Source organism: Acinonyx jubatus, chromosome A2, assembly GCF_027475565.1.
Source record: "Acinonyx jubatus isolate Ajub_Pintada_27869175 chromosome A2, VMU_Ajub_asm_v1.0, whole genome shotgun sequence".
Taxonomy (NCBI): domain Eukaryota; kingdom Metazoa; phylum Chordata; class Mammalia; order Carnivora; family Felidae; genus Acinonyx; species Acinonyx jubatus.
The window spans coordinates 139,129,726-139,154,177 of NC_069383.1; the positions used below are offsets into that span (position 1 = coordinate 139,129,726).

General features: G+C 40.4%; 1 long non-coding RNA gene and 1 other non-coding gene across 6 annotated transcripts in view; one reads left to right on the forward strand and one right to left on the reverse strand.

The window, feature by feature from the left end:
* Positions 1 to 24,452, reverse strand: part of LOC106968861 (uncharacterized) — a 202,520-nt gene that overhangs the window by 11,536 nt on the left and 166,532 nt on the right. For 2 of the 5 annotated variants that reach the window (XR_001429220.3, XR_008297104.1), the window contains one exon: positions 11,051 to 11,811. The exons of 1 other annotated variant lie outside the window; for it this stretch is intronic. This is a non-coding gene — a long non-coding RNA (uncharacterized LOC106968861). Of the gene's footprint in view, positions 1 to 11,048; positions 11,812 to 24,452 lie in introns of those variants that run through there. 2 more of the 5 variants (XR_003413838.2, XR_008297103.1) reach the window with 2 other exon arrangements.
* Positions 18,070 to 18,208, forward strand: LOC113593629 (U4 spliceosomal RNA). The gene has a single exon (XR_008297403.1). It is a non-coding gene; the product is annotated as a U4 spliceosomal RNA (small nuclear RNA).

Here is a 24,452-nt window from a genome sequence, read left to right on the forward strand (position 1 = left end):
ATTGCCTCATTCAACAAATTAGATATCCTTCTCAGGCTTATGTTATCCACAAATTTGATAATCATGGCCTACTTATCTTCAAGATAATGAAAATATTGAGTAAGATAGAACCAAGGAGAGAATTTGAGGCATCCACAGAGTGTTCTTAAATTACAAAATGCTCTCCTGACTTCTGATTTAAGTATCATTAGTCCTGTTTTTCAGATGAAGAAATTAAGACCCCAAATTGTAAAAGTGCTTGTTTAAGGACACAAAAATAATAAGTGATTAAGCCAAAACTGAAACCTAAGACTCCTTGTTACCTCAGTGTTCTTCATACACACTTGATCAAACAGCTAAAAACGCATATCAGCTTTATCTTCCATATTTTCAAAAATCTTCTCCATAGGGCATAAAGGATACTGAGCAAGAACGCCAACTTGGGAATGAGACAAATGCATTTTGGAATCTCTCAGTTCCACTACTGAGTCAATGAGATGACTCTGAAGACATTATTTAATTTCCCTGTGGCTCAGTGTTCTCATTTGTAAAATGGGTACAATAATAATACCGACCTCATAGGTTTTCTGTAGGATGGTATGAAGTCATATATGTGAAGTGCTCATCACAGTGCCTGTGCATTCACTATATGGTAGTTGTGATAATTCACATTCTTAATAATATTATCCATGAGAGATTATCAAATAGCTTACAAAAGGCACAGGTATTACTTCTTTTGGTATAATTCCGATTAAACAGCTTACTTTAAAATTAAATAACAACAACAAAAACCCTTGAAAGTCAGTCCTTAGGGAGAGTGAGGTTTTTGGGTTACAATACCACAATTTTCAAAGCTATATCCCTAAATTCTCCGAAAGTTAAATAGTGTCCACTTTTAGAGACAGAAGACTGCTTGAATTTGTAATTTACAATTCCTCTCCTCACACCAGTTCTATAACCAAGATTTCAAAACTAATTAGGTTTAATCATCCCAATTATATTATTATTATTAGTAGTAGTAGTAGTAGTAGTAGTAGTATTGATCCAATAGGCTGAACTGCGATGCTGTAGTATGGTTTCAAATAGTGTGATGACCAGATCAGATCATAGTTTTGATGCAGAGTTGTTCCATGACTGAAGCTGTTCTCCACTTCACTCATCCCATACATGTGGTCCCTGGCCACTAGCTGTAAGGGCAACTAGTAAAAAAAAAAAAAAAAAAAAAAAAAAAAAAAAAAAATGTGTGGATGCTAGCAGTTCCCATCCCCACTACTGAAAATACAAATCCAAAGCATGTTATTACCAATTGTGGGTCTCTGGCACCAACTGGACACCCAACAACAGTGGATGACAAAGGACTCACTGTTTCCTTTTGTCTGGATCTCAAGAAATGGAAAAAAAAACAACCTCATTAACAGAAACAAATTGCCTAGATACACTGTGAGAACCAAGGAGCTCATATTCATCCCAATATTCATTATATAGATTGTATGTGAGAAAGGAGTAAGCCCAGAGTAAGACCTTAAGGAGACATCTTAAGGAGAAATAATAACTACTTTTATTTGCATATGTGCTTTTACTTCTGCCTTATGTCTGAAAAGTGATTATCACTTGACAGAAATAAAATTGTAATAGCAAGAATATAAATTTAATGTGAGATTCAAACACATTTTTAATATTTATTTTGTGGAGATAAACAGTAGCAGCACATCTGAATATAAAATGTATTATAAATCAAGCCAAGGACTCACAAACTAATCCCATTTTAAATGTATTTATTCAATGTGGCAGAGAATGAGGCAGTGTCAATAATTTGGCACCAAGGGCTTCCCCTGCAGGAGTGGGAAGGAAGTCCTTGAGAACATCATTATTCTACTTCCATGTACAGACTGTGCCCTAGAGGATCCTTGAAAAATGAAGCTGATTCTTGGGGCTTCGGCTATGAAGGGGTCTGGAGACAGAAATGACAAGAAGGAGGAGACATTTTGTAATCTGAGAGTCTTTTTCAGGGGCTGCTCTCTGTAGATGAGATTAAAAACCAGCCTGCCCCTGAGCAGATGAAGACACGGGTGACCCCCAACCACTAAAGACCACCAATATCTAAGGGAGACTCAAGTGGGTGTGGCGAAGAGTCAGTTCCAAGGGAAGCAAATTATATCAATGTCCTCATGTCACAGACAGGAAAAAAATGTAACTACAGTGAATGAAAAGGCAAGATCCACCCCAGGCAGTCCAGAATGAGTTTTTGGACTGGCTTGGCTCCTGCCAGAGCCTCTTCCGACAACCAAGGCTCCACTTCTGTGAGTGAATCTTTGCAAGACATGAAGTTGCCATTCTCTATCTTAGCTTCAGGTGTCTTTCCTTCCTAGGAAGCAACCTCCTATTTGGTATGCATTTTCCTTTATTTCTCTTTTTTATTCCCCCCCTTCTAGTTTCAGGAAAAAAAATGCCTGTTTTCTTCACTATTATATCCCTAGACTCTACAAGAGTGCCTGGCAACTGGCAAGTAACTTTTTAGTAAATATTTGCAAAGTGATGAGCAAATTCTCTACCTATGATACCTAGAGAGGAATATCTTAAGCCAGGGATGATGCATCTGCTATAATTGTGTCAGGAGTGATCAGGCACCAGTGACTTCCAGGGCAGGGTAGATCCAGGCTCACTGGAAGCGTGCCACCTGGCTCTGCAGCCAGCCAAGAGTGGGCCATCAGGCCCCTACCGCTCCCATTATCCACCCTTTGGAACAACTACAGTGAGTACAACTCCAGTCACACGTTGGATTGGAATGGGGGTGGGGAGGTGGGGGTTAGGCATCTGCAATTTTTAAATATTCCCGGGTGATTCTGATATGGGGCCACGGCTGAGAGGTGCTGAGCTACCTGCTTCTTGGGAATTTGGCCAATCCTGGCAACAGGCCCTGTTTGAGATTGGAAGAGAGGCAACTGGGTGGAGAGGAAGCCTCTAGACCAGACCTTGCTCAGAGATTCAGGCCAGTCCACTTGGCTGCACAAGGGGCCACCCATGCCCTTGGCAGTCATTGAATCGCTGCTCTGCCTCTGTGTGCACCCCACGTGCCTTCCGCTTTGCACAACATTCACTGTTTCATAACTGCAAAGTCGGGGATTTCTTACTGCTAACTGAGAATAAGAAAAGAACATTTCTTCAGAAGTTCTTGATTTATGGTAAACCAGATGTAAACCTCAGGAAGAATTAATCTTGTGTGTGCAGTGAAAATTTTTGTACAAACTCACAAAATGTCCAAGAAAAGTAAATAATGAGTGTCTAATTTCCCTCTGTATAATTTGGATAATAGTACAGCTCTCAGATTATAACAGTGCTTGGGTAAACATAATGATATCTTATTTGCCACAAATTCCCTTAGTTTAGTTAACCAGTTACTTTTCTAATGCCTCAGGTATAATTAAAGCCATCCTGTAATAAATGTTCGATCACTATGTTGTACACCTGAAGCTAATATATTATATTTTCAATTATACTTTGATAAAAAAGAAGCCATCCTCACTTAAGGATACACAGATGCATATTATAACAAAGCTCCAAATTTAACCCCAGATACCTAATAAATGTATAAAAGGGAAAAAATTATCTATTCCTAATATGCTATTTAATTACAAGGTTTGAGAAATAATACATGCTAATAATGAAATTAAAGGCTTTAAGATCTAATTTGATTACACTCTGTGAACATTGGTTATAACTTGACTTGCAGCTAAATTTATCAAGATGACTTCCCCATTCACATGGGACTAAAGGCAATTTTCAAGCAAGAAGCTAGAATCATGGTGGATTGTTAGTGTTGGATAACTTTTATCAACCAGCACCTCACGCTCTGGATCTATTAGTTGGTAACAAGCATATACCAAGCTAACATCATGCCCATAAAGAGTGCCATTAGCTTCCTGTATATAAGACAAAGGTGTCTAATGGACCAATATCACACACTTTCCCACAGCAGCAGGGCTTTTTTATAATGCGTTATTATGCTAATAGATTGTAAAAGAGTATACAGGAACGTGGCTTTAATGTATTTACCCCTGTAGACAAGGAGGGGGAAAATGCTTTGCAAGCAATTATCATGACTTATTACACTATCTAAAAAACAATTACTGTAGACTCATGTGTTTCAGTTTTCTAAGTTTATTACCGTTATCACGCACAGGGTGAAAATAATTGAGCAAGCCACTCAAAATTGTGCTTACAAACATAACACCTTGAGTAAGGGGATGTGAATATATGTTCATCCAGCCCCTCCCTGGACACCCCCCCCCATTGTTTCCCTACTCCAGAAAGGACTTTTCTTCTTGAATGCACCAAGTACTTTTAAGGAAGGGATTGAACAATAGCTGTAATTTAGAATGCAATTAGGTGAGCCACTTTTCCTTTTTTTACCTCCAATTACCCACAGCAACCTGCACACAGCTACCACCACCGCCTTCTTTCAGCCCCAGCTGTTATTCTTGAATATCAGATCAGGGCAATGTAACTCAGCCACAGAAGCTGAGTCTGAGAGAGGTCCCCAGAGGAATTTGGCTAAACCAAAGCACTTCTCACCCCTTCTGCCTTGCTGACAACATCTGTTAGACCGGTTCCCTGGGGCCTTACGCATCTTCATTGAAAACTCTCCACAGACTTAAAGTTCACAATAACTAGTCCGCCAGCTCTCTTTTCTGGTATGTCTCAAAAATGTGTGCCCAATGAAAAGGAATTGACACTGCTACAGTGGACTAAATGAACAGAGTCTTTTCAAAACCCAAGTCTGACCATGTCCTCCTCCTCCACTTTCCTTAAAACCTCTCATTATGGTCTGCAAACCCTGCATGATCTGGTCTCTGCTCACCTCTAGCCTTTTCTTACACCAAGTCCCTCAATCTCTTATACCACAGGGCCTTCACACATGCTGTTTCTGCTAGCTCATAAAACTCTTCACTCACCCCCTGCATCTAGTTAACTTCAGACTTCAACTTCCTCTGACCTCCCTAATTAGAGAGATTCCTCTCTCTACCTTCCTTCCTGCCCATGTTATTCTCTCAGGATGCCACATTCCTCTCCTCTAAAGCCCTTCCCACATTTGCAAATTTAACTCTTATTTGTGTGCTTATTTGTTTAACATTGGTTTCCCACATCAGACTCCAGACTCCATGAAGGCAGTAATCCGTCTACTTTATTTGCCATTATATCCCCACTAGAACACTGTCCGGCACAAAATCAGTTCTCAATAAATATTTCTGAATGGATAAACATATGAACAAAGTTAGAAAGGTAAAAATAAATATCATGTATGCAGAAACCAGAATCCCTAACATTGAGTGTGTGTACTGGGGCCTGGTGAGAGATAGACTGGCATAGAAAATGTAGAATCAATTGTAGTGGTCATTGACAATACAAGATAAATTATAACAATTTAGAAGGAAAAAATCAACAGAAATGAGAGTATGGAGGATTTTGGAGACAGAAAGCCCAGAAACTAGGTGAAAATCAAGTTTTAAATTGTGTGTATGCTGGGCAGGTGGTAATCAGCAGTGTCCAAAATAGCATGAACCAAGAATATCTCAGGAAAGAGCAGAGAATTTGAGTGGGAGGTAACAGAGACAGATAGACTACAGTTTTCAGTGGAATATTGGGGATGGGTGCTAGATGTAAGGTGCAAGGTGTAAAAGGAAATGTAGGGAAACGAAAATATTTGGTATGAATGGAGAGACAGAAATCAACCAACATTTGCCAGTTGCAGCATTATGTGAAGTGCTTCCAGATGGAAGAGTTGGATCTGTGTGAGAGGGGAGACAGAGAAGTCCGTGGGGAGGGTGGCAGGCAAGCAGTGAAAAGACTGGAAAGAGCCTATGTGGCCAGGAAGCAGGCAGGTAGCAAGGTCCCCCAGGAAACCACAGGAGGCAGATCACCGACAGGAAGATTAGCTGTGGGGAGAGGCTGGCTGCCTCCCAGGAAAGTACTAGCAAGGAAAAGGAACAGAAAGAAGCAACAAAGAGGTGGCGAGAAGCAAAGAAGAAACGATGGGGCAGCTGTGATGTAGCCTCAGTCTGTCCCAAGAAGGAAGGAGCAAAGACTTCGTCCGTAAGCCTTGTCTGGGGAAGGGAAAGCCATGGCATGTTCCCAAGAAAGGAAACTTGGGGCACAGGCTTTGCACACTTCGTTCTGCAAAAAGCGGAAGGGAAAGCAACCTCTCTCACTTGAGTTAAGAAGGCAGAGGCCCATTCTAGGGCAGGGGAAGAGAAGAACTTTTACAAGTTGTGTGTTTGGAAGAAGTGCCAGTTGCCACAAGGGTGCTGAATTCCCCTGGAAGATCACTCTCAGCCATCTGTTAGCGACAGGGCTGAGCATTAGTAACGAGGACAGCGACCCGGCTGCCTGAGGAGACGCTGCACATCTCCACTGCGGTATCAGGGGCTTTCGCCAGGACGTGTCAATTTGGCAACCTCGCTCTAATGAAATGATGGATGGCCAGGCTGAGAAAGAGAACCACGGTCTCGGCTCTGAAAGGCCTGGCCATCTGAGCAAGGCCCCCACGGCTCTCCTCAGATGGAACCGCCATCACCAGGGAGCACGAGGAAAGGAGGGCACACATGGCGGAGCCACACACAAGTTGGCAGCTTCGGAAAGAAGAGTTGAGGGGAAGAAGAATTACTACTGACAGCCCCAGAGTTTTTTCCAAACATACTTTTAATTGATGAACCCATTATATCCTTTCTAAAGGCATTTTTAAAACCTAATAAATGACTGCTTACTACGGAGCACAATACAATCCCTTACAAGTTAAGCTGTTCTCGTGAATCACTTGTAATTACTGGGCATTTTCAAGCCCAGGGGATGTATAACTATATTATTGTATTCCTGTGATTTTATGAAGTCAAGACAAGGAAACAAATCATGGTAACTGAATTAATCTCTTCACCAAGAGCTCATAATAATCAGCAGAAAACTTAAAAATCCCATAAACCAAAAAAAAAAAAAAAAAAGAAAAGAAAAGAAAGAAATCACTATTAAATCATCAGGTCTTTTTCTAACTACTACTTGGTTTGTTTACTCCCAAAAGGGGAGAGTAAAAGGGGAGAAGATGGGAAGGGTAGGGAGAAAAGGATGGGAGGAAAGGGATGAGAGCCAGACAGAGGGGGAGAAGGACAGAGGGAGAGAGAAAAGGGAGAAGGGAGAAGCCAACAGGGGAGGGGAAGAAGAGGGAGGGGTAGGAGGAGGGAAGGAGGAAGGAAAGAAAGAGAGGCAGGAAATCATATTGGTTTCCTAAGGCTGCTGTAACAAACTGCCACAAATTTAGTGGCTTAAAACAACACAAATTTATTTTCTTACAGATCTGGAGGTCAGAAGCCTAAATCAAAGTGTTGGCAAGATTGTGCTCCTTCTGGAGACTTCATGGGGAGAATCTGCTTCCTTGTCTTTTCCAACCTCTACCAGCCACCTGCATTCCCTGGCTCATGGCCTTTTCCTCCATCTTCAAAGTACATCACTCCAACCTCTGCTCCATTTGTCCCATCTCCTCCTCCTGCCTTTGACCTTCTTGTCTCCCCCTTATGACAAGCCTGGTGGTTACAGGTAATCCAGGAGAATTGCCCCATGCCAAGATTATTAACTTAATCGCATCTGTAAAATCTGTTTTGCCACATAAGTCATGTTCCAGGGAGTAAAGATATGGACCTCTTGGCAGAGGGCATTAATCAGCCTGCTACAGGCATTTAAAGAAAGAAGAGGAGGGAGTTCCAACTGAATGTGAAAGTTAGGGACCTCTATGCCATTTTGATTTCAAATGACCTTCAAGTCATGTTGTAAGAATGGCTTTTTAAAATCGCCCTCTCTAAAAAAAAGACTCGGAATATGCCATGTTGCCTTTTCCACAATTTTTTCAAAACACATTCACACCTATAATCTGATGTTCTCCAAAGATATCTTGTCAGATAAGAAAGACAGTTTATCCCTAGTTGCAAATAAGAAAAGGCTGGCTAAGTTGCAGCCACCTTCTCCCCTCAGTCACCTAAGGAGCCACCAGTAGCTCAGTAGGACCAGCCCACCTCCAGACCATTGTCCACTTCTCTTTCCATGGCATGACACTTAGTCCCATTTTCTCTGTAGCTTTTTTGTAAGGGAAACAAAGGAGGGGGGGGGATGAGATCAAAGGCTCTTAGATCTTTCAAATCATTTGTAAAAGAGGTCATAGAGTTCTCCCTCCCCACCCTCATGTTCTTCCTGCCAAACATTCCCGTGACTCAGGCATGGTCACTCTGCATGGATATTTCCAGGGGCATGGAGCTCACTGTTCTTTAAGTTAACCCACTCACGGACATTACTCTGCAGGTTGTATTTCCAAAGATAGCCCTAGTGAGCCCTGGGGCCTGGACGAAGGTGCTCTTACATAGAAGTAAGGGCTGATGCAAGATGGCATACAGGTGTGGCTCAGGGTCAAAGTTCATCCTGCAGGACACATCTCCACAGTAGTCCATGGGAAATGCACTGGTAGTCTGAACCCCAGAGTCCTTTTCCTTTTTATTCATCTGCCACTGACCTGTTGAATGGTGTTTGTTAAACCGCCCTCCTTTTATGTGGTGCTGGTCCAAGGTCAAGCTAGGGCAGGACACTTTTGCATGACAGTCAAGAAGATGGAGCATGGAGCCAGCTGCACTAATACCTACTTGATGTTGAGCAAGTTCCTTAATCTCTCTGAGCCTCGGTTTCCTCAACTATAAAATTGGGAGAGTAAACCTCACCTGCATCGTAGGATCATTAAGATGAAAAGGGAGATGGTGTGTGCAAGGTGCTTCAAACAGTGTCTACAATAGTAGCCCTTACTCCAGGGACCTGGACTCTTCTTCTGTGTTTAACTAGTTTTTTGCCCTCCCATGCCATATGACATTAGGACTGGGCATATCCTCCCTCAGCAAAATCTCTTTGCTCCACATACAACCTCTCAACACCTACACATACACACACATCGGCATGCTTATCAGTTCTCTCAGGATGCTTCTAGTTCATTCAGCACTTTGCTGTGCTGAGTGCATTGGGACACACAAAGAAAAATAAGAGTCTGCCTTCTCAGAGTGTTAAGTTTAAGCAAAGAGAAGACCCAAGGCAAATAATTGTAATGCAAGATAAAATATTATAAGGTTCTAAGACAGATTTGTATAAATAAAGTGCTATGAAGTTTCAAAGGCCAGAGAAAACAACACTGGCTGAGAATGGAGGAAAAGGGAGTCATAAAAGTCCCACTTACTGGCCTTGATCCAAAGATGCAAAAGTGACAAGAAAGAGCATTGTAGGCAAGGGGGAGGCTTATAGGGAATGGACATTCTTTATGTGTTTGCTAGAGCCCAACCCAGTCCTCTACTTTGAAGGCCCAGAAAACTGATTTATTCAGGAGCTTGAGAGTGGAGCTAGTATTCAGGGTAGATTCACATTAACCACACTCAGTAGCCTGATGTATAATAGCAAATGGTCAATGTATTGCTTCCTTTGAGCAGTACTTGGATTACTATAATCACATCACAATGGCCATCATAAATTTTCCCTGAAAGCAAATCATAATCAAAAAGTTAATGATTGTGAAAACAGACCAAGGAGATTTATGTAATGTGATTGTTTTCTGACATGAGGGTAAGATGTCTTATGCATATAAGTTTCCTCTAGCAAGTACAGAGGACCAAGATGCCTTCTTTCCTTTTTCTTTACTTCATGACTTTTTCTTTTCTTCATGATATGACTTTTCTTCATGACCTACCTCTTTCTGATTGACCCACCTTTCTTTTTTCCCTAAGTCAACTATTTAATTACATTATAACCATCTTGTTGGTGGGAACCAGCCCATCTCTGTGAAACACTTGTGTATATCTCTAATCAGACGCATAACTCTCAGAGGGAAATAGAGAGTAGTTAGGTGTGGTTCTGGGAGATGAAGCAGCAAAGGTCTGATGGGGCCAGACCTCAGGAAAGGAGTCAGACCCCACACAGGGGGTGGTAAATGGGAGGACTATGTAACTTAGTAATAATGACACTGATGAGCCACTCTATTTGCTTTACCACAAGGAAGGGATTACCAAGGCCATGTCTTTCCAAGATGAGGGCTGGGAGAAGTATTTTGGGGGCAAAAAATGACTTTCAGTGTTCTTAAATCAAAGAAGCATTTTCTGACCCACACTTAGTTCCCTCTGTATAAAACTCAGAAAAGCTGCACTCCTGGGAAAGGAGGCAGGGATGAAGAAATGCACATATAGGATGGGAGAAGGAATAACAATAAAAATGGCAAAACGTTCCTGTTCCCCTGTGTCAACCTGTCATACTTCTCCTCTTCAGACATGACATGACACCCTCTGGGAACCTTCCTGATACCTCAGCATTAACCCCTCCTTCCTCTGTGCCAGAGGTCGGTAAACATTTTCCAGAAAGGGCTAAATGGTATGTCCTTTAGGATTTGTAGGCCATATGGTCTCTGTTGCAACAACAATCAATAACACTTGTTTCAGAAACATGAATTTGTCCCAGAGTGATTAATATATTGGGGAACAATAGGAGCATGACACAAATTTCTTGTTTGTTTAAGTACAGTTTCCTCCATGAGAAACACTAGGTGACGATGGAAAACTGCATCCCGCTGAAACAAGACACCCAGGAATACGCAAAACACGCACACACACGTACCTCAAACATCCACCATCTGCTCCAGGTCACCAGGGATGCTGTGAGCCGTATCGTCCCCCACCCCCCTCCCGCCTGCCGGGTGCTACCGCTTCCCATCAGATTTCAGATGACCCTCCTCTACTGCTGAATAGCGCACAGGCTAAAGCCCTGCTGGAAGATGCCACGTCTTTTTCAAGGTCAACTTCCATATTTATTGTGGTATATGTTTCTTAACCATTTAACAGGTGTAAAATAGTGATGCTATCTTTATCAGCTTCCTATCGATTTTTAATATTTGTCCCTGACTGTTTCAGTGTTGCCCACAATGCCATTTTCCCCATATGGTCTGTGGATGTTATTGCACAATCTTGCATAGGGTAGTAATTTTTAGGAACATGTACCATGTTAAAACACAACAGGCTATACTCAACTCTGCCACTTTAGGGCAAAAGTGGCTGAAGACAATACATGAACAAATGAACATAGATGTGTTCCAATGAATTTTATTTACAGAAACAGGCAGCAGGCCAGATTAACCCATGGCCTTACTTTTTCTGTGTGTTATCTCTCTCCCCTGTGCATGATTTAGTTGTTTCCCTTAGCATCTGGATGGTAATTTGTTTATTTGAATGTCCCTGTCTCCAACTAGGCCATAAGCTCCATGGGGGAGGGGGTTCTTTTATTCATTGCTTTCCTCAGCACTCAGTCACTGTGTCCAGCAGGCAGTGGGCTCACAGAGGGCTGCTGAGTCATCTGTCTCAGAGGAGAGGTAATCTCCTCTACCAGGAGATACTCTAACCCCAAAGAGCAAGAGCTGTCTCTCTCTATCACCCACCCCAGCATGAGGCTTTGACATTCAGATTCAGATATAAGAAATATTTATTAAACCCCATCCACTGAGCATACAGGAGTAAGACCATGACTTTATGTAACTTTATGCCATTCCTCCAGAGAAACTTGAAAGATAGGTATATTATGTCCATTTCATGAAAGAAGGAATTAAATCTCTGAGTGGCTTTATAACTGTCCCAAGTCACACAGAGCTGAGCAGGGTGTGTTCACAGGAATGCTGTGGCTCCAGAGGAGAGGACATGGAATCTTGTCTGGGGGTGTCCTCACATTGACTTCCTTTTCCTCCCTCTCCATGGCAAACATGTTATGGAACTGACTTGTTAGGTTTGCCTAACAAAAACAAATGAAAAGGAGGAAAGCTGAAGAAACCTACAGAACTAGTTTCTTAAAATCTATTGATGATGTTACAATAACATAAACAAGGAAACTTTAGTAACAAAAGAAATGAGATTTCTGTTACCTAGAAAAGGTAAGAAGTCCCCACATAGTTCAATTTTTAGAAGGCTCTAGGAATTTTTGGGTCCTTACTATTGATTCGGTTTTATAGGATCACATTGGTTTTTTCTTGGCCACAAGCAGTTCCTTCACCTGTTTACAGAATAACAAAGGGTTTCTGTTTCATCTGATTTGCTTTGACATGCTATAGCAAAAAAGCATTTGTTCGGCCCATTCTCCATTTATATAGGAAATATAAGCAACTATGGATAGCATCTTGCCTGAACTGGCAAAATTACCATCTGGAGTCTGTAAATGTAAGTGACAGGAATTTCTGGAAAAAAGCACAATGTTCAAAACCCACCTGGCCCCCATTATTGCTATGAAGCCTTATTCAAAGGCCCGTGATCCAGCCAACTCCCAAAAGTCTATGATGTTGGTTAGTGGTCCAAGGCATTTCCTTGTAGACCACCCTAGCCATGCCTGGCTCTTAGCAGAGCATGTCACCAACAACCCGAAGGAGGGGAAGGTTTTCTGCTCCTTAGTATGCTTCTGCCCTGGCTGGATGCCTGGAGTGCAATGTGTACACAATCCATTTTATGAGACAGATGGAAATTGAGTTAGAGCAAATAAATCATACGGCACTCTTTTAGTGATGTCTTTCTATAGGGAATCTTCCTGTTGACTAAGTGTGGCCTTGTACCTCCTTGATTAGGCACACAGATGTTTTGTTGATATTTGACTCCTGTGAGAAGTTTTTTACTTAAAGACTCTCTGGAGCTTCTCAACATGCAGGGCTCTGCCACTTAGACACTGTGAGGAGTTTTGTGAACTGATTATTACAATCACATTCCTTCTGTTGACACACACCCACTCCAACACAACTATGCCACCAAAACCATCAACACCCCTATATGTCTCATACCCTACCCTACCCAAATGTTTCATGCAAAGGTTGGGGCTTGGAAAAGCAGGCAGTGACTTGGACATTATTGTTTAAGCATCTCTCTTTCCATTCTTTAAATAGATGCCCTACCTAAAATCCAGAAGATGCTTACCAAAGAAGCAACAATCTTTGGAATTGGGCAGATCAGAGATAGAATTCCAATTTTCTCAGCGAATTGTTGAGCAGCTAGACCTATTTATTGAGGGGTGAAGATAACACAGGCAGGTTTAGCTATGCAACTATAGTATTTTGAAAATAGAATATCAAGTCTAGGAAAACAGACTAACACAGATGGAGCACCCATGTTATGTCAGGCACTTAACAAATCATTTTATTTAATTCTCAAATCAAATGAAGAAACTGAGGTTCCAAGAGATTAAGTATTTTGGCTCAGACCTCCCAGCTCATGAGTGGAAACCCTGAAATTCCAACAAGGCAGATGGGTCTGGCTGTAAAGACTGGGCTTAGTTGTGCCTGGGGGGCCTCTTGCCGCCTCAAAGCCAATTATTTAAATGTAGGATGTTATACAAAAAGAGTACACAAACTCTGAATAGACACAAGCAACATAGGACTAGAATTCTGAGGAGGCCCTTCCTGAAGCAGAGGTAAGGCATAATAAATCAAGCATGAGCAGTGGTTAAAAAATACACAGGAGCAGACCACCTGAACAAGCACTACTGAAGTCTGGAGAAGCCCTCTCAAGATTAGACACCGGTGTGCCTACAGCAGAGAATTCCATTGCTTTTCTGACACCAGTGTATGAAAAGGAGCCAAACAGGTGAAGCTGTGGATGTGTGCCAAACCCATTCCAGATGAGACAGAAAAGACAAATAGAATAGCCAAATTCTTGCACTTCAAGACTTTAAACAAAGAATGGAGATTCGCTGACTGGAGTCAAGTCTTTTGATGAACCAAAAAATAATCAGCCCTGATTAACATTCTTTTGCATCATCAAAAGGAGATAGGTCAAAATACGGTAATGGTAAGGTATCGATTGACCTCACATTTCTGGTAGAGGAGTCACCTGCCAGTGGGAAGGGGGCAGCTTTCTTCCCTGAGAGGGTCACGACATAGCTAGAAACTTCTGCCATTCCATAATTCTTAATAAAAAGCTTAATCTCTCTGCAATGACTTTTAAACTCCCATGATTTTCTCTAATGACATAGAGGGAGAGCAAAATGAAGTCATCATTCTTTTCTATGTTTTTGTGCTAAACTGCTTTTCTTGATTAGAGGCGAACTGCCTATTGTGTCATCACTACCTAGGGAGACTGTGCTGGAGAACCCTAAGACTGCACATTAGAATCGCCTGGAGAACTTTTTTAAAAAAATAGTGATTCCTGGCCCTGGAACAGACCAAATGGTGTAGAATCCTTGAGAGGGGTGAGCCCAGGAAGTAGTGTTTTTTAATAAGCTCCTCAGATGATTCTAACATGCAGGAGGGTAAAGAACATCTGGATAGTGCTGGGCATCTAAGCTTTGTCAAAAGAACTGGATCAGTGGTTTGGGATTTGAATTCTGACTTCACTTCTCACTAACTGTAACAATGGGCAAAACACGGACCTTTCTAAAAGTCAGCTTCCTCTCCAATAAAATAAAGATATTCACACTGCAAGGGACAAATGACGGAGTCTGCAGAAATCTTTTAAAAACTATGAAAACACTATAAATAGGAAGTATTACCATTATGTCTATCACATATCTTAATTAAATCAAGTGTGTTTTGCAGATAAATATAATGTAAAACCCCTTTAACTCCTGTAAGACTTTTTTATTCTGAGACTTTGAGTAAGGCCATCTTAGGCTGGCCAATATGGGTGAATGAATAAAAATAATTGGGATCTCCTTAAACTTTTAGAGGCAAGAAAGTACAAAGGATATTTCTCTGGAAGATGAAAAGGGACATTCCTTGGAACTAATGAGTCACTGATTTATCCTCATACCCATATTACTAAGGAGCTTATCCTTCTAAGGAGAACATTTCTCCTTGGGTCACAGCAGCAAGTTTGTGTACCAGTAACTAAGGGGCCCTTAGGTGGTGCATGCTAGGAGGTAAGGACACTTAATTATTCCTAAAGAGTCACTTATTGATCACAGGGTAGGAAGAGAAAGCAAATGCTTTACCTAAATTACCTCTGATCAATTGATTTGAGAGGTGCTGAAGATTAAGTGACAGGCAGGGAGTTGCATGAAATTAGCAAAACAAAATAAGCTGTATTCCTGAATGATCAGCCAAAATCTCCTAAGGGGGAAAAATCACAGGTTCGGCCCATGATGCATGTCCTATTAGAAGTATTGAAATGCAATACTCAACAACATTGGATGATGGCTTTGAATAAGAAGAGAAATACAACACTTGTTTCCTGTCTGACTCAAATGCACCAGGTGGAAAAAGGACAGCGATGATAACAAATAGCTAGGGAGCTATGTGAAGTTTATAAAGTGAGGGAACTGGAGTCCTGCCCCCTTGCCGGCTCTAGTTGCAGTGCTATTCCACAGGATGGGAGAGAGAGTGCAAGGAAGGGATGTGTATTCAAGTGCCCATCTTTCCCTGAGCTGTCGTTTATTATAAAATTTTGCACACCATCAAGATGTGCATTACTAGATAATGATTAAGTAAACTGTCACGCTTCTAAAGTGACATATTAAGGAGCCATTATGAAAAGTGTTAGAGAAAAATGTTCTTGATATGGAAAGTGTTGACAATATATATGGTTTTAAAAAGCAAGCTGTTTTGGGGTGCCTGGGTGGCTCAGTTGATTAAGCGTCCGACTCTTGATTTCTTCTCAGCTCAGGTCATGATCTCAGTTCATGGGATTGAGCCCCATGTCTGGCTCTGCACTGACAGAGTGGAGCCTGCTTGGGATTCTCTCTTCCCATCTCTCTCTGCTTCTTCCCCACTTGCTCTCTCTCTCTCCAAATAAATAAATAAACATTTAAAAAATAAAAATAAAAAAAGCTGTTTTATATGATGCCTTTTCATATAAAATGACATGTATATAATATGAAAAATAGTGAAGCTGTTCATTCATTTATTCATACCACAAATATTTACTGGGTGCCTTCCACAATTCTAGACATGGGAGAAATAATGGTAGAAAAACAAAAGCCCCAGTTTGATGGAACTTAGATTCTAGGGACAGGATGCAGGAAATAAACAAATGAGCATGTAAATATATAGTACCTCAGATACTAGTACATGCTATGGAGAAAAATAAAACAGAAGAGAGGGAGTAGGGATTGCCAAGGCAGGAGCTCCTCTGCAGGTAAGCAAGCCTCCCAGTTAACACAGACCTGTTGATGTTTTCTCAGTTTTCCAAATAATCCTGTCTTCTCTTCATAAGTAGAAAAATAAAGTTTTGTTTGTTTGTTTGTTTGTTTGTTTGTTTGAAGAAAATACTAGGTCCTGGGGGCAACTGGCTAGCTCACAGTACAGCATGTGAGTCTTGATCTCTGGGTCTTGAGTTCAAGCCCCATGTTGGGCATGGGACCTACTTAAAATTTAAAAAATAAATAAAGAAAGAAAATACTAGGTCCTGAAAAACATGTCTTCCTAACTTATAGGAGATAAAGTACACAAAAAAGAAAACTAGCTCAGGACCAAAAGCAGAAAAAGAGAGGGAAAAGGAAGAAAAAGCATAGCCCTCCTGTAAATCCTATCCACACCGCATTTCAGAAAATTAAAAATGCAAGCTAGAAAATAACACTATACCCACATATGCATGTGTGCACACACACACACACATGTAAAAGAATAAACTGGAAGGATTTTCACCAAATCCACAGTTGTGGCAATGGTTGGATGATGGGTAAGGGGTATGGGCCAAGGTGTGGAGCAAAAAGACACTTCAGTTTTATTTCTATTTATTTTTCGTTAAAAATCAAAGACTTAAAGAAAATGTGAAAAAAGAAATGTTCAAAATAATAATTTCTGGTGGTGAATATAATGTTTGTCATGTTATTATTTTCTGTGCTGTAAAAAAAAAAAAAAAATCTCAGCACATAACACCAAAGCATCATACCTGCTCCTCCTTCACCACACCCTTATCCCATTCCATCTCTTTCCAACTCTCCCTTGGTTTCTGGTAGAATCTACTTATAATAAAATCATACAATGGCATCAAAGCAATCCATGAAATTAAGATTTAAAAATCAGCTTTTTAGCATCATTTACTTGTTTATTTATTCATTAAATATTGTGCACCCATTGCACACCAACAAGATGTTTCTATTGTAATTACATCGCAATGATCAGGTCTTAAAAACCAAATGCCACATTCTATTAAGAAGTTGAGAGTTGAAAACATAAAATTGGTGAGTAAATTTACCAACAGGAAGTGAATTCGGGCAATTCTGTGTAGCGGATAGGATTTTGATGAGATTATGACCTTGTGATAAATCTTAGGTAGATAATAATTTGGGGTATATCTTAGCTGCAAAACCCAAATGCAAGAGCAAAAAATGTGTATACCTTGCTGATGTTTTTCCAAGATTCCTTTCTTCCATTACAGAATTGTTTTGTTTCACAAAGAAAACATAAAATTCCTTCTAGTGTGAATGACAGCAGTAGGGAAAGGAAATGTAAATTTGTCTTTTTTTTTTTTTCAAAACAAATTAAAAATTAGGAGCCAATGAATTTCGTAAGTACTGATATGGCAGTGTGCAATCCTACTAGCCCCAGGATCTCTAATCACCTTCACTGACCTGACTGCAGACTAGAATTTTCCCAGAAGGAAGCAGATAGCATTGTAACTGATGTTCTCAGAACAGCATGGAGCTCAGCAAACAGGAGAATTCTGGTCCAGAAGCAGCTTGTGAAATCACATCCTACCAACCTTCACTAATGGAGGAGAACACCAAGGAAATAATAGCTTTGTGAGGGTCAGATTATAGAAAGAACTATAGCCAGGACAGGGAACCCATACCTTCTCCAGACTATGAGGACACTTAAATTCTTTCCTGGGTGACTATGTAACCCAATAGCCAAACTGTTCAGCACAATGGAAACCAGGGCTCTCATATAATCAGTTTCTCATCCACTCATCACCCCTTACATCCCTCTCACTCTGTCTATCCCCTACTCTCTCCTTTCTAAAATACTTTTTTCCCCCATCAAATATATAGTCACAGACTATTGAAAAAGCAGTCTTGTAAATACTCCCTCAAGAGCTTTAGTGTATTGTACAAAGATTAAAAAGTTAAAAGTTAAGCTTTGTGCAGTGGCAGTATTGTAGCCAATGAGGTTTATCTGAGGTGCAATTATTACTAATTAAAAAAGTTAAAAGTTAAGTGATGTAAGATTTACATAAAATAATATTCTCAATGAAAAATGCTTCCTCCACTGCTTACGATTTCTACCATTAACGTCAGAGTTAAGGCAGAGTCCCTCTGATGAATTCTCTGTAAGAAATTATGATTGGTTTTTCAATTAAAAAATAATCCTCTTTTTTAAGAAAGCATACTCTGGATCTCCTGGATGACCATTACCTAGTCAAGTACTGCTGTGCAAATTCAGAGCCAGTATTTTTACTGGGATCCACAGTAATATTTTCATTGTCTCGGGCAAGTGAGGAAATGAGCAAGTGTTCAAGAAAGGTAAAAGCCAAATTATGTGAGAGAATCCTCTATGAACAACAACTGTGAGGGAAAACAAGGAAGAACTGAGTCATCACACAACAGGTAGGACAGGCATGTTATACTCAGGAGAAATCCCATGCCCATGGTCAGCACCACGCTCAAATTTTCTCAGCAATTCCACTTTCAGTGAAACCATATCATCTATCGTATTAAATTAGTGTACTTAATTTGAATTTTATGCACTTTATGTATTGTATTTAATTTGTAAATTTGTTTTAGTTTTATCTTTGTAGAAGAGTTACAAATGCGAAGTTTTTATAAGCAGTTTAATGTTTTTATGCATTCATGTAACAAACTAATAAACATAAGTCAACACAGGGCAGAGTCTATAAAATTTTATTTCTTAAAACGGGGTCTGTATATTGTTTCATTTTGAGAAATACTGACTTAAAGAGCGTCTACACTGAATACTACTTGCGACAGGCAGAATAAATGCCACTCAAAGATGTCCCCCTTCTAATCCCTGGAACAGGAAAAAGGACTTTGCAGGTATGATTAAGTTAAGGATCTTGTGACAAGGAGATTATCCAGGATTATTCAGGTGGGCCTGATATAACCATTAAGGTCCTTACAAGAGAAGACTGGAGATCAGAGTAAGCAGTAGATGTGAGGATAGAGCAAGAGGTTGGAGTAATTAAAGAAAAAAAAAAAGCCAAGAAATGCGGGTAGCTTCTAGAAGTTAAAAAGGGAAGGAAACATTCTCTCCTCAAGCCTCCAGAAGGAGCACAACCTTGCCAACACCTTGACTTGGGACTTCTGATTTCCAGAAGTCTGAGAATACATATGTATTGTTTTAACCACTAACTTTGTGGCAATTTGCTGCAGCACCAATGGAAACAAATACACTACTTAATCCATTTGTATAGAATGACCTTCAGATGAGCACATGCCGCTGTGTTATCCAGAAAGCAAATCCACCACTCTCTGCAATCACCAAAGAGGCTCTCAGATTATGAGAGAGCAAAGTCAGACTTCAGTGGAAGGAAGACAGTAGGACATGTGGGTAAGTCTGCACAGGGCACCCCACTGGAAGACTCTTTGTTGGAAAAGGAACCGTGTGCAAGTACTGGGTTTCTCATTAGTGAGTGGGGGTTGACAGAAAAGTAAAGGAAGTTGGGAGTCAGAACAGCCACCCAAAGGAGAATGTAACTGGACAGGCGAGAACGGTACTGGAAGTTCTGACTGCACAGCCACCTGAGTAGTTTCACTGAAACCTGACCCTTGCCTCTGAATTGTTAAATATGGCCTCAAACCCTTCCCAGCATTTAGGTTCCCAGTGTAAGTGAGGCTCCCCAAGGATCAGCTCTAGAGAAGAAAGTGGAGTCTGGGGTGCCCGGGTGGCTCAGTTAGTTAAGCATCCAACTTCAGCTCATGTCACAATCTCACAGTTGGTGAGTTTGAGCCCCACATTGGGCTCTATGCTGAAAGCTCAGAGCCTGGGGCCTGCTTCAGATTCTGTGGCTCCCTCTCTCTCTGCCCCTTCCTACTCCCTCTCAAAAATAAATAAACATTAAAAAAAAGGGGAGCATGGGTGGCTCAGTAGGTTGAGCCTCAGACTTCGGCTCAGGTCATGCTCTCACTGTCTGTGCGTTCAAGCCCCATGTCGGGCTCTGTGCTGTCAGCTCAGAGCTGGACCCTGCTTCAGATTCTCTGTCTCCCTCTCTCTTGCCCCTCCCCTGCTCATGCTCTGTCTCTCTCCCTCCCTCTCTCTCAAAAATAAATAAAGATTTTTAAAAAAGAAAAAAAGAAAGTGGATTCTGACTGCACTTAAGAGTCAAGGCAAATGAGGGGCACCTGGTGGCTCAGTTGGTTAAGCATCTGACTCTTGGTTTGACTCAGGTCATGATCTCACAGATCATGACTCAAGCTCCACAATGGGCTCAGTGTGGACAATGCAGAGCCTGCTTGGGATTCTTTCTCTTTCTATCCTCCCCTCTGTCCCACTTCTCTCTCATAAATAAACTTTAAAGGAAAAAAAAAAGAGCCAAGGCAAATCAGAGCTCACCCAGGTTATAAGTAAGGCCAGGGCACCAGAGAGACCAATAGAGGAAGCTCTTCTCTTCCTGGTCATAACTGAGAGACTAGGAAAAGAAATTGAGTCAAGAACCAAACACAGCCTGTGATAATTGTGCAGAAAGCAATAGAAAATGAATATAAAACACCACTATTTTTTTTTTAATTTTACCCTCTGAAGGAACTAGGAGAAGTGATTATTCCCTATGCATCTTCAATGATGCAAGCAAAAACCAAAGAAGACATCATGGTGGCTGACAGGGAGGATAACAGCAATAGAGAAAAGAAAACTTAAGTATAAGCTAAACATAGTGGCAGGGAATTTTCAACATGCTGAATAGGAAAAATATGCAGCCAAGCAAATATGCAAGCCTTTATCCAGCAAGCCTGTCATTCAGAATAGAAGGAGAGATAAAAGTTTTCCCAAACAAAAACTGAAGGAATTCATCACCACTAAACCAGCCCTACAAGAGAGTCTAAGAGGGACTCTGTGAGTGAAATGTTGCAAAGACCACAAAGGACCAGAGACATCACTACAAGCATGAAACCTAAAGATAACACAATGACTCTAAATCCATATCTTTCAATAATAACACTGAATGTAAATGGACTAAACGCTCCAATAAAAAGACATAAGGTATCAGAATGGATAAAAAAAAACAAGACCCATCTATTTGCTGTCTACAAGAGACCCATTTTAGGCCTGCGGACACCTTCAGATTGAAAGTGAGGGGATGGAGAACCATCTATCATGCTACTGGAAGTCAAAAGAAAGCTGGAGTAGCCATACTTATATCAGACAAACTAGATTTTAAACTAAAGGCTATAACAAAAGATGAAGAAGGACATTATATCATAATTATGGGGTCTATCCATCAAGAAGAGCTAACAATTATAAGTGTTTATGCACCAAATTCGGAACACCCAAATATATAAAACAAACATAAGCAATCTTATTGGTAAGGATGTGATAATTGCAGGGGACTTTAATACTCCACTTACAACAATGGAAAGATCATCTAGACAGAAAATCAATAAAGAAACAATAGCCCTGAATGATACACTGAACCAGATGGACTTGACAGATACATTCAGAATTTGTCATCCTAAAGCAGCATAATACACATTCTTTTCGAGTGTACATGGAACATTCTCCAAGATAGATCACATACAGGTCACAAAACAGCTCTCAATAAATATAAAATAATTGATATCATACCATGCACACTTTCAGATCACAATGCTATGAAACTTGAAATCAACCACTGGAAAAAGTTTGGAAAACCTCCAAATGCATGGAAGTTAAAGGACATCCTACTAAAGAACAAATGGGTCAACCAGGCAATTAAATAAGAAATTTAAAAATATATGGAAACAAATGAAAATGAAAACACAACAGTCCAAACTCTTGGGATGCAGCAAAGGCAGTCCTAAGAGGAAAATATGTTGCAATCCAGGCCTATCTCAAGAATCTAGAAAAATAGCAAATACAAAATTTAGCAGCACACCTAAAGGAACTAGAAGCAGAACAACAAAAGAAACCCCAAGGCCAGCAGAAGAAGAGAAATAATAAAGATGATCAGAGCAGAAATAAACAACATAGAATCCAAAAAAAAAAAAAAAAACACCAGTAGACCAGATCAATGAAACTAAGAGTTGGTTTTTTGAAAAAATAAATAAAATTGACAACCCCCTAGCCAGACTTCTCAAAAAGAAAACAGAGAGGACCCAAATAGATAAAATCATGAATGAAAATGGATTTATCACAACTGATCCCTCAGAAATACAAGCAATTGTCAGGGAATACTATGAAAAATTATATGCCAACAAACTGGACAACCTGGAAGAAATGGACAAATTCCTAGATACCCACACATTACCAAAACTTAAATGGGAAGAAATAGAAAATTTTAGCAGACCCAAAACTACTGAAGAAATTGAATCAGTTATCAAAAATCTTCCAACAAATAAGAGTCTTGGGCCAGATGGCTTCCCTGGGGAATTCTACCAGACATTTAAAGCAAAGTTAATACCTATCCTTCTCAAGCTGTTCCAAAAAATAGAAGCAGAAGGAAAACTTCTGGGCTCATTCTATGAAGCTAACACTACCTTGATTCCCAAAGCAGACAGAGACCCACAAAAAAGGAGAATTACAGGCCAATATCCCTGATGATCATGGATGCAAAAATTCTGAACAAGATACTAGCAAATTGAATTCAAGAGCATATAAAAAGTATTATTCACCATGATCAAGTGGGATTCATTCCTGGGCTGCAGGGTTGGTTCAATATTTGCAAATCAATCAATGTGATTCATCACATTAATAAAAGAAAGGATAAGAACCACATGATCCTGTCAATAGGTGCAGAAAAAGCATTTGACAAAATACAGTATCCTTTCTTAATAAAAACCCTCGAGAAAGTTGGGATACAAGGAATATACTTAAACATCATAAAAGCCATATATAAAAAGCCCACAACTAATATCATCCTCAATGGGTAATAAGTGAGAGCTTTCCCCCTAAGATCAGGAACACGACAGGGATGTCCATTCTCACCACTGTTGTTTAACATAGTGTTACAAGGCCTAGCATCAGCGGTCAGGCAACAAAATGAAATAAAAGGCATCAAAATTGGCAAAGAAGTCAAACTTTCACTTTTCACAGATGACATGATACTCTACATGGAAAACCTGAAAGACTCTGCCAAAAGACTGCTAAAACTGATACATGAATCCAGCAAAGTCACAGGGTACAAAATCAATGTACAGAAATCAGTTGCATTTCTATACACCAATAATGAAGGAACAAATGGAGAAATCAGGAAACGAATTCTATTTACAATTGAACCAAGAAGACATCCAGATGGCCAAAAGACACATGAAAGCTCAATGTCAGTCATTATCAGGCAAATACAAATCAAAACCACACTGAGATATCACTTCATGCCAGTCAGAGTGGCTATAATGAACAACTCAGGAAACTACAGATGCTGGAGAGGATGTGGAGAAACAGGAACCCTCTTGCACTATTGGTGGGAATGCAAACTGGTGCAGCCACTCTGGAAAACAGTGTGGAGGTTCCTCAAAAAATTAAAAATAGATCTACCCTATGACCCAGCAATAGCACTACTAGGAATTTATCCTACTACTAGGAATTTATCCAAAGGATACAGTGGTGCTGATTCATATGGGCACAAGTATCCCCAATGTTTAGAGCAGTGCTTTCAACGATCGCCAAATTATGGCAAGAGCCTAAACGTCCATCAACTGATGAATGGACAAAGACGTGGTTTATATACAATGGAATACTATGTGGCAATGAGAAAGAATGAAATCATGCCATTTGCAGCAACGTGGATGGAACTGGAATGTATTATGCTGAGTGAAATAAGTCAGTCAGAGAAAGATATCATATGTTTTCACTCATGTGGATCTTGAGAAATGTAACAGAAGACTATGGGGAAGGGAAGGGGAAAAAATAGTTACAAACAGAGAGGGAGGGAAGCGAACCATAAGAGACTCTTAAATACAGAGAATAAACTGAGGGTAGATGGAGGGAGTGGGGGAGAGGGGAAAATTGGTGATGGGCATTGAGGAGGGCACTTGTTGGGATGAGCCCTGGGTGTTTATGTAAGCGATGAACCACGGGAATCTACCCCCAAAACTAAGAGCACACTTTACACACTGTATGTTAGCCAATTTGACAATAAATTACATTAAAAAATAAAAATAAAAAAATAAATGTTTAAATAAAAAAAAGTATAAGCTAAACATTGTCTAGTAAGAAGTAATGGTATATCTTCTGTCCCTTAATTCTCTTGTCCACACTCCTGCCATTTTCACTGCTTCCCAGGCCTCCTCCCTTCTTCACACCCCATACTTAGGGAGGCAAGAATAAGATGTTATCATTAATCAATCCTCTGAACACAATCAGGCCAGGG